This window comes from Poecilia reticulata, chromosome 15 (genome assembly GCF_904066995.2).
Source record: "Poecilia reticulata chromosome 15, P_reticulata-male-v2, whole genome shotgun sequence".
Classification (NCBI taxonomy): domain Eukaryota; kingdom Metazoa; phylum Chordata; class Actinopteri; order Cyprinodontiformes; family Poeciliidae; genus Poecilia; species Poecilia reticulata.
In genome coordinates, this window is record NC_088844.1 from 19,767,824 (window position 1) to 19,777,887 (window position 10,064).

Sequence of the window (10,064 nt, forward strand, 5' to 3'; positions counted from 1 at the left end):
ACATAATGGTATGATTCCATATCCTCATATGCGATTGGCCATATGGCCACCATGTTACCAATCAAAACAAAGTTTTGTTGTTGTTACAAAGGGGAAAAAAAATGGGTGAAGCTAGTTCTCATTTGATGGGAGTCGAATCTTAAGATTCACTACAAAACTTCGGCATGACTAGCAATGAGAAACATTCTAACATGATATAAATCTTTAAAAAAGTTGATTTTACATAAACCGTCCAATGATGACAAACATTATTTTCCATTTGAGATGGATGTTTTTCCCCCAACCAAAACCTGCTTCGCAAGCTTTTTGTGCGTATTCAGTTGTGCAGCCCAACCCATGGATTTTCCTGACAAATGAGGAGTAACCAAATAGGTTTTCCAAATGTACGTGATGGGATTTATTACCGAGAAGCATTGTTACAACAAACAAAAAGTCAAACAAAAATGTTCTTAATATTTGTGATAAGTTTAGTTTTTGTCTTCTGCAATTTATTAGCAGTGAAAGTGTTCAGGTTGGGACAAAGGATTTTAAAAGGGGATTACAAAAATGTTTTTTTATGTGGGATTTTGCTGGCTTCCTTTATATATTTGTTGCATATTTGATGAAATATTATACCCAGATTATACCGGGTGGTAAACACTTTACACATTTGGACTTGGCCACCTTGCAGCAACACGCAGCTACTTAAAGACAAAACAGAGGTTTGGCAATATTAAGCTTTCCATGAATCTTATACATCTTATTGCACAGAGGTGGACATTGCATTTGTTCTAGTTCATTCTATTTCCAAACAAAGCTGGACATAAGAAGCAACTATAAACAAGAGAAGGAGAACAACAAATCAAAATAAAATTGTGGAATTTGATTCCCTTTAGAAACTCTAATACCAAGTTCTGATGGGTTCAGAAACTCTGATCTTGCATTTGGTTATTTGAAACTTTGAAAGTCCCCTGTGTGGCACAGGCAATGGATGAGCAATAACGTATTTTCACAGTTTCAGATCAGTGAAGCTGTTAGATGATTGACAAAGAGGTTCGATGCTGAACGAGAGTTGCTGCTCACTATAAAGTTCTTCTGATGCTCAAGACAATCTGTAAATTTTTCAGCTGGATGGTTTCAAATTAGCAAAGATAAGTGAAAGCTGTTTAATAGATGAACAAATTAAGCAGCCCCCTTTTGTCAATTAGTAGCTTTGGCTTTTATTTAAGGCACTTGCTAATAGTGGGAGCGGTTGTGTTGTTAAATATCTATCGCTTCTCTGTACCTCATACTCTTCTATTTCATTTGAGATCTGATTTGTATCAGATGTATTCCAGTATAAAATATAATAATTTATTAATTCATATACTTATCAATTATTATTTATAATTAAATATTGGTATAATTTGTTTTATTTGTAATGCCTTTTATAGTAAACCATTAAAGTGATATACGATAAAATTCAATACATATTTTTTAGGATGACACTTTGTTTTTCAAAGTCAGCAACATTTTTAGGCACACAAGGGTTTCCCCCCCAAAATGTATGTTTTCAGACTACAAATTTAACAGAAGAGTTGTTTATTGCAGTGCTTGAAAATCGATATCCATGATTTTTGCTTAACCTATACAATGCCATCATAGTCTTTTTGTGTATTTACCAAAAATTCCTACAAGTTTTCCTATTGTTTCCTTTTATCAATTTTCCCTTCAACTCCTGAACTTCAATGCTCATAAAAAAATTGAATTTTTTTATGAGACTCTTTCTTTTCAGAATTCTGAAAAGAAAGAGTCTGACTTTTGAGATTAAATTCAGAATTCTGAAATATCAGACAGAGTTTTCTTTTTCTTTTTCAGTAGTCTAAATTATCTTCCATACTGGACATCAGTTTGACCTGAGCAAAAATGAGGAAAAGATAATTTTAAGTGTCTGAGCTGCAATAAGGTAGTTAAATAAGTCCATTTAGTCGTTATTCTTATATGTTGGTTGACTGCTTATTGGTCAAGAGTTGCTTTTTGAATGCTGTGATTATTATTGCACTCTGTCACTCTTGATGTGTTAACACTATGATCCGTTTGAAGTGACTTATATCTACAGCAGAGTTTGAACAACTTGCTAAAACCAAGCTGCACATTCATATCTGTACTCCTCTTTTTCTCTCTCCCTCTCGCTCTCTCTTTCTCTCTTTGTGTTTTCCACTGCCAAACATCACAGAAGCCACATTTTCCTTTATCTAGAACTGAATCTAGGCATGAGTACATGTTCGGGTTTTTATGATCCTTTGTTTCAAAGTGGTGGGTGGGTCTGGATCTGCACAGCGTTTCCAGATCTGACATCCCTCCCTGACTTGTCTCCTGCCTCTCTGTCTTCTCACTGCAGACGACATGCTGTTTTGTGAAAGGATGTAATTTAGCTGTATTATGGTTCTGCTACTCTCTTTTCTTTTTGTCCTAGTTTCTAAGTAGTCACTTAGTTTTGAAGTTATTCCATTTTGTTTTATCACAATTTGTTCATTAATTTGATTTGATCCTTCACTCACCGTATATTCTTTGTAATTTTCTTTAGTTGTTAATTTGCATATTTGTAGTTAGCGAAAGAGGCTATTTCAACTGTAAAGTTATTTATTTTGTTAAATTCTCAGACTTAGTTGGAGACAGGTGTGTCTGTGATCATCCCTTGTTGTGAGAAATGTCTGCTGTCCGGTAGATGTAAATTCATTTCTTCCAGCTTGGCATACGTTTACAGGTTGTGGGTAGTGCCCTAATTTCACTAAAGAAATTCTGACTTTCTTCATCTTTTCATTAATAATGAATTATAAATCATAATTACATAGTAATAATTACATGAATGAAATATTTGTGGGAAATTTTGATTCCCAACACTGTAGATAGGAAATGTAAGTAGTGCAAAGCAACATATTCTGGCCTGCACAGAAACAACAAATGCGTTGCCAGGCAATTTGCACGTTTTTAAAAAGCACGATGGACTGTGTTGCATTAAGAACATGTTCAGCCAAGGTCTATCTCTGTGTATATTTCCAAATTATATAATGCTAACATCAGCTCAATCGGAAATACTGCAAGTACTTCAGAAGAAATATATAATAGATAGTTGTCTCATGCATGTTTTTAATTATTGTTTAATTGTTTTGCCATCGCACACTTCCTGCTAACGAATCTCTAAGAATATAGGCTTAGTCCCAATATATTGATTAGTTAAAATTTAAGGACCTCAAAAGCACGAGGTCAGATAGGGAGAGTAGTAGTCAATCTCTAGATTTGCAAACTTTGCACACTGGTAACCTTTAGGTCTGTAAAGTGTGTTGACAGAGAAAGACGGAGCCGGTGGCGAAGACCAGCTTTTGTGGGGAGAGGTACTGCAGTGTGGGCTGCTGCAGAGAGCAAACAACAAGGCAACATGTTTGGTGATGCGTGATAAAGACATGTCAGACTGAATAACCAGCAGATTCTGACACTGATGCTTGTTTACTGATTAAATTCAAAAGTCTTTCTCTTGTGACAGATTGAAAATGTTTCTGGGTAACTTTGAACTGAATCAAAGCACAAATTTAGCAGTTCATTTGAGCTCATTTGCACCAGCTGCCATTTAGAAATAAAAAAAAATGCCAGAGAGAGGAAGATGTGTAATTGAAGAGCTACAACAAAGTAAATGTTCTAATGAAATACATTACTCCATTCAAAAATATGTTTCTGTACACAAATTCTCCAATAACTCAACATCAAATAGGGCTTCTGAGATTTTGTGAAAAGCATAATAACACAAAATAGTGCATAGTTGTGAAGTTGATGGACGTTTATTTTCTAATTTTTTGAAAAATTTGAAAATAAATGTGGCATGAAAATGAATTCAACCCCTTTGAATCAACATTTTAAAAATCACCTTTTACTTCATTTACTCCTGATCTCCATTATCTGTCCATTTCAAAAGACTGAAGTTTCTGCCCATTATTCTCCAAGGAATAACTGGAGCTCAGTTATGCTAGAACATTTGTGAACATCAGTTTTGAAGTTTTGCCACAGACTTTGATTGTAACAGATCTCTATGCTTTGGTTTTATCCATATCATAGCAGCTCTGGCTTTACGTTTAGCATTGTTGCTCTGTTTGAAATCAAACCTAAAGTCTCAGCCTTTTTCTGTCTTCAATACGTTTTCTTACAGGATAGTTCTGTAGTAGCATCAGTCTTTCTGTAACCTCTGGCCAGTTTCCCTGTCCCTGGTGAACAACAGCATAGAACTGCCATAACCATGTTTCACTGTGAACATGGTGGACAGTCATGTATTTGCAGGTTTCCAAAGTTTCCCCCAAAGGTTTAAACTTCTTTACAGCTTCATCCATGATCTATCTGCCGTGTTCCTCAGTGTTCATGATGCTGTAGATTCAGTAATACTCTCATATGTTCATGCATTCTTTTTCTTCAGTGTCATAATTATGCATTGCTTTGTGTGTGAGCCGTGTCTTCATAAAAATATGCAGCCTTAGATTATGATTAAAACAAAAGTAATAGAAAACTTAGAAGGCTTTAGCCCAATGTACACATTAAAGCCTTAATTTATAGAAAGTTGATGATTTAAACTTACCTATAAGTGTAGCTATCAGGTCATCCAGTGTTTGCTTTATGTCACAAGAAAAAAATTATTTACAAATTTTCACTCATAATTTTAACCATAAAGTTTCACTTCCCTACCCATTAATTTACCCATCTGTTCATTTCTTCATTACTTTATGAAGTCAGCTCCAAGCAACTTGTTTGTCCTCAAAAGCGTTACTGTCAATTAAATAAATATATGGTGGTCAATTTAACCAATCATATATTGACTACTTCTCTTCACTGCTAGTAACAAACTATATGAGAAACAAATCAGTCAGTCTGACCCTGAACCCTTGATATGAACTCTTTTATCAAACATCAAGGACGTTTGAGATCAAATAGCTCCCGACTCTCCCTGATCAGTAGGCAGAATGCACCTCCTGGGAAGCAACAGTGTGACACCTATCAGTGTCGATGCATTAACTGTGTCAGAAGCGGACTGGTAATGAACTGGGGTCTGTTAGATACAGGGCTGCTGAGCCACCATGTTCTGGAGGCCTTTGATCACCCTGCATCCCTGACCAGCCAGATGAACAGGCACTGGGGCAGAATAGTGCCTTTGAAGATCTCAGTCATCGGCCACTGATAAGGTTATTATATCTTTGCTCTTTACCATCAAAGCCATAATCAAATGTGACAGAGACTACCTTGCTGGGGCTCCCTCAGGGATGCAGTAAGGTTTATGTGATGAGAATTTTATCAGACGAGGCTGGGTTATTAGATGTTTTCATTTTGGTGGAAAACATTTGAGGAACCTGCACAAATCGTAAATGTTGAATACAGCTGCACAGGGCCGGTCACAAGTGTACAATCATCAGCTGCAATTGTATTTTATTTTTGACTTGACGATGTATTTGAAACATTTTTTTTTTGTCAGGGAGGAATGTAACAAATAACTTTAATGAATTTTAAAGGACAACAGCACAAATTTTGAGCTATGAAGGTCAAATTTATACATTTAGAACTAAATATGCATAAAGTGGTTTTACTTCTCTGTTGAACACTGGAACTTGACTGTCCGCCAGTTGCTTATTTTGGGCAGATTCCCCCCATTTCTTTCTTTCTTTTTTTTTTTTTTTCATTTAAGCAGCCTTTTTTACATGAGGTAACTGTTAGGGTCAGATCATTGAAATTTGGATGTTCCAACAGGATAACGATCCCAAACACACATCAAAACTGTTTTTGAAATAGATGGAAATATATTTCCATCTATTTCCCCAACCTCAGCCCTAATTTTCAGACTGTGCTTAAACGTAAGGTTGCTGACAGGAAGCCGATCAAGCTGAATAAAATCTGCTATTTATAATGAAAAGTGGTCAAATATCCAACTGCGTGAGGAATATTTCCTAAATATCAAAAGTGTGTGCACATATTTTAGCCTGTATGCATAATTCTCAACCTGAATGCAGTGCTTTCAAACTGAAATGTATATAAAAATAACATAATTAAATTGTATATTTAATGTACCCTGAAAAGGGAATAGCTCAAACACATGTTTGAAATCTTTAAATTTAACACTGAATGTGCAGAATATACACTTCTGACCTGCACTCTAAGTTGAACGATGTCAAATGTACAATATATCTCCATTCATTCAGTTAGTACAATAATAGATTGTCATGGTTAATACATTTGCAGATTTATGGCAACAATTTATATGCACAGATCAAAATTCTAACTTTATTCTGCTACATGTTTGAGTTTGAGTAAGATCTCTAACTCCAAGAAAAAAATGTAGATTCATGGTCATTTAAAAAAACAAACTTTTATTTAAAAAGTAAAACCTGAATTAATCATTGCCCCTCCTTATTAATATCCCATGCATGTGTGGAAGAATTTGAGCAGAGCTGCCTTTAATGTGTTATTAGTTTTCTCTCAGCTGAAGTCTTTGCATAATTCTCCCCACTACTTCTCTATGTAAACACAAATCAAACAAAATCAGTTAGATTACAACTAATTACTATCCGTTTCTTCTTGACAGAGCACTACGGTGAGTTGCATGTTCTGAGATCACTTTTAGAAAACAAATTCCCTCTGCAAAACACCGAGGCTTAACCAGAAAGTTGTACGGGATTGATGCATATTTGCTTTTTGATCATGTGGTTCATGTAGCTGCTATAAATCTTTGCTAAGCTTGTTTCTCCGCCGTCTATTTTTCTATAAAAGCAAATCAGGCTTTCTAACACCACAACTGGCTTGAGGAAAACCAGAGAGGAATAACAAGCACGACTTCAGACAGAAAAGAAGAACTAGTTTCCCTCTAATCTTCTCCATCGCACACCTAAAATCCAACGGATTAGGCCCTGCGCTCCTGAGCTCACTATCACACCGGGGACTACTGGTGCATGAAACATCTCTTATGGCCTTCATTTGATTTCTGCTTTCCATGCCAAGCATTCCTGCTCTGGCCTTGTAAAATAGATGGCACAGTACAAAGGTTACGTTTTCAGGAGACTTTTAAACAGACAGCGTCCAAGGTTTTGGCATTGTTAAAGTGGAATTTTTTTCCTTGGAAATTAGTTTTTTTAGGGGAAGAGAGGGAAAAAAAGAGAGAAAAGTTCATTGCAAAAAATATAAAGCATAAATGGTAGCCTGTAAGACAGGATGTTGGACTGACAAGCACAGCACAGATGAAGGTCACTGATCCATCATCTGCTTGTTAAATAACTAAAATGGAAAACAAAGAACCATAAAACATGGGCTCAGTAGCATCTGAAGCTCTGGGATCAGACCCACTCCTTTGACAGGGATTATTAGCAAAGCTCACCAGCTTTCAAATGGCAAGTGAGGCAGAGAGCTGCACCAGCAAGGCAACTAGCTGCAGCCATTTCACACACATTTCACTCCCTTCCGTCTTCTCTGTTCCTTGAGGCAGTGACCTTTGCAGTAATATTTCCATAGACATGTTGTTAATGGACAGGGCTGACATATAAGAACGATTTGCGAAGTTTGACATCAAGGATTACATAACAACCACAGCCATTCAACGGATGTTAAGGGAGAAAAGTGCCTGTGTCTTTTTAAGGTTTTAGTCTCAGAGTAGTTCTTTGTGCTCTCATTTTGGTGGTCAAAGCAGTAATTACAGAAAAACACAATTTTAATTAAGCCAACGAATTTAAAAACCAAGCTGGAAGCAACCAAGCAAAGTATTTCAAAAAGAACTTTTAAAATATGTACTCCTCATTATTATTATTATTATTATTATTATTATTATTATTATTATTATTGCAGCCTTGAATATCTTGTTCATCAAAAATGTTAGTCAGTGAGATGGAATCTCACTGGTCAACCTTAAAACAATTGGAAAACTGCTAACAAAGTCTAACTCCAGAATAGTTAGGACATTTTTGTCCCGACCTTCCAGTCCAGCAAAAATAATGAAGGTGAGGTAAACAGATGGTATTACAGTGCCGGGAAAAATTATAAATCCCAATAATGACTTATTTAGTTTTTCATTTCTTATCCCACTTAAGTGTTTCCTGCCATCAAATTACAGCGTCAATTCATTATTTGAAATTTCCCTTTTACATTTGCTCATGTAAAATGGAAATTTCAAATAATGAATGAAAAGAAAAAGAAAAAGAAACTTTCCAAACCTGGTTTTGTGTTTGCCCCTTTTCTACTGGCCATAGTCCAGCTCTATTCTACTTTACTCTTTAAAAGTGTCTCCGTTACTGGTTTCGGGCTGAGCAGGACTGGAATGTGACATGAAGAGACTGCTGTTCATTGATTGGCCATGGGGTGAGGAGAAATTACAGATTTTAAAGAAGTAGCACAGACTTAAGATAATAAAAGTTAAGAGTGACTATAATATCATTTAGAACCACAATAGAAGGAGCGGGTAAAAGTGAAGTATAATTTTCCTCAGTTTTCTGAATTACATTCAGGTGGTGTGCTGTAATGAATAAATCAGCTGTTCAGATACACATACATTTTTCCTCCAAACATCCAAACACCACCAGCTGGAAATGGCTCATGGACACAGTAATAGTTAATAGAGGACGGCTCTCAGGCTGGAGGTGGGGCTTTACGCCAGAACTTCAGCGGTCGAGTAGATCTGTGCTGAGCCACTAGAGCCAGTGGAAAAGGGGCATTATTAGTGGGTTTCTCTCTTTACTCTCAAGTCTCCCTTGTGTGAGTATAGTAGAGAATACCTCTGCATTATAGAAATACAAAGACTGTATGAATGTGTGAGTGAAAGGAAAGAAAACAAAAGACTAGCTGTAGTGTTCGACAAGAAAACTTGACCCTGGAATACTGTTTTCAGGATTTATATTAGAATTACATACAGCACTATGCTTTTTGTGGTATATTTGCTCTTCTATATATAAAAGAATACAATTATATTTAAGAAAATTGACAACTATTTTGCACAGATTTAACGGTTATGTGAAGCATTTAAAATTGAAGCCCAAAAAGTGCAGAGGATTGTTAATGCACTTATTTATCAATTTTGTTCTTCACAACCATGAATAATGACACATCAATGGCTCTAATGACCACTAATAGTGACTTTAATGTCCAGATGGTTTGGTTGAGTGAACATTTTAATTAGGCATTTTCAAAACAGTCCACTTACAGCAGCACTAACATGCTGCGAACATGTCACACTCAAGACATAAAAACAAACTCTTTTCTATTATCTATTGGGTCATTTGTTGGGAACAAAGAAATGTACAATACAAAGGATAGGCAAAATAGCAAGGACTGGCATTATGGTTTTGGCACAGGTAATCAGTGAATGTCATATAAAAGCAAAAAAAAAATATGCTGAGGAAATTCTGGAAATGCTAAGAGACCAAAACAGTGCCCACGGGAAAATAGTGTACACAAATGTTTTATTTTCTCCAAATTCTTAATTGTTAAATTGAAAACTACTATTAGTTATTTAGTGCTAGATTATTATAGATACAACATTTTTTATCAAAACCTCTGATTAAGTAATCGTTGTTTGTTATCATACCAAGGTCTAAAAAGTTTGCAGAGGTTGTTTGAAATGAAAAAGGTACCCCTTCAACTCATTTACAATAGGATTGAATTTATGTTATTCATAAAATGATATCTGTTTTTACATTAGGTTGTAATTCTTGTATTGCATAATTGTATCTTACACATAGAAATGTAAAATGTCCAAATAATTAGACAGTAATCAAAATCTGAAGTTGCCGTTGAAATGTTCTGACTGGTCAGAGTGGCCTCTACTTCTTATTTCCCTCTCTTTTGGAAATGCTGTTGCCGAACAACACAAGCGCATGCTTAATGCGTCTTCAATTCCAAAGCAAAGCTACACTCTCAGCATGCATTACGTTTGATTACCAAAAACGCAGAAACTTAATTGTACTCATTGTTATGCGTTGTCACTCCGCTGGTCAACATGCTGCTGAATATCAATGAGCTGCTGATAAATCACGTCTTTGCTGAGCGTTCTGAGGAAGCCAGAGAGGCAATTGCCCGACTGCACCAAGGACAGCAAC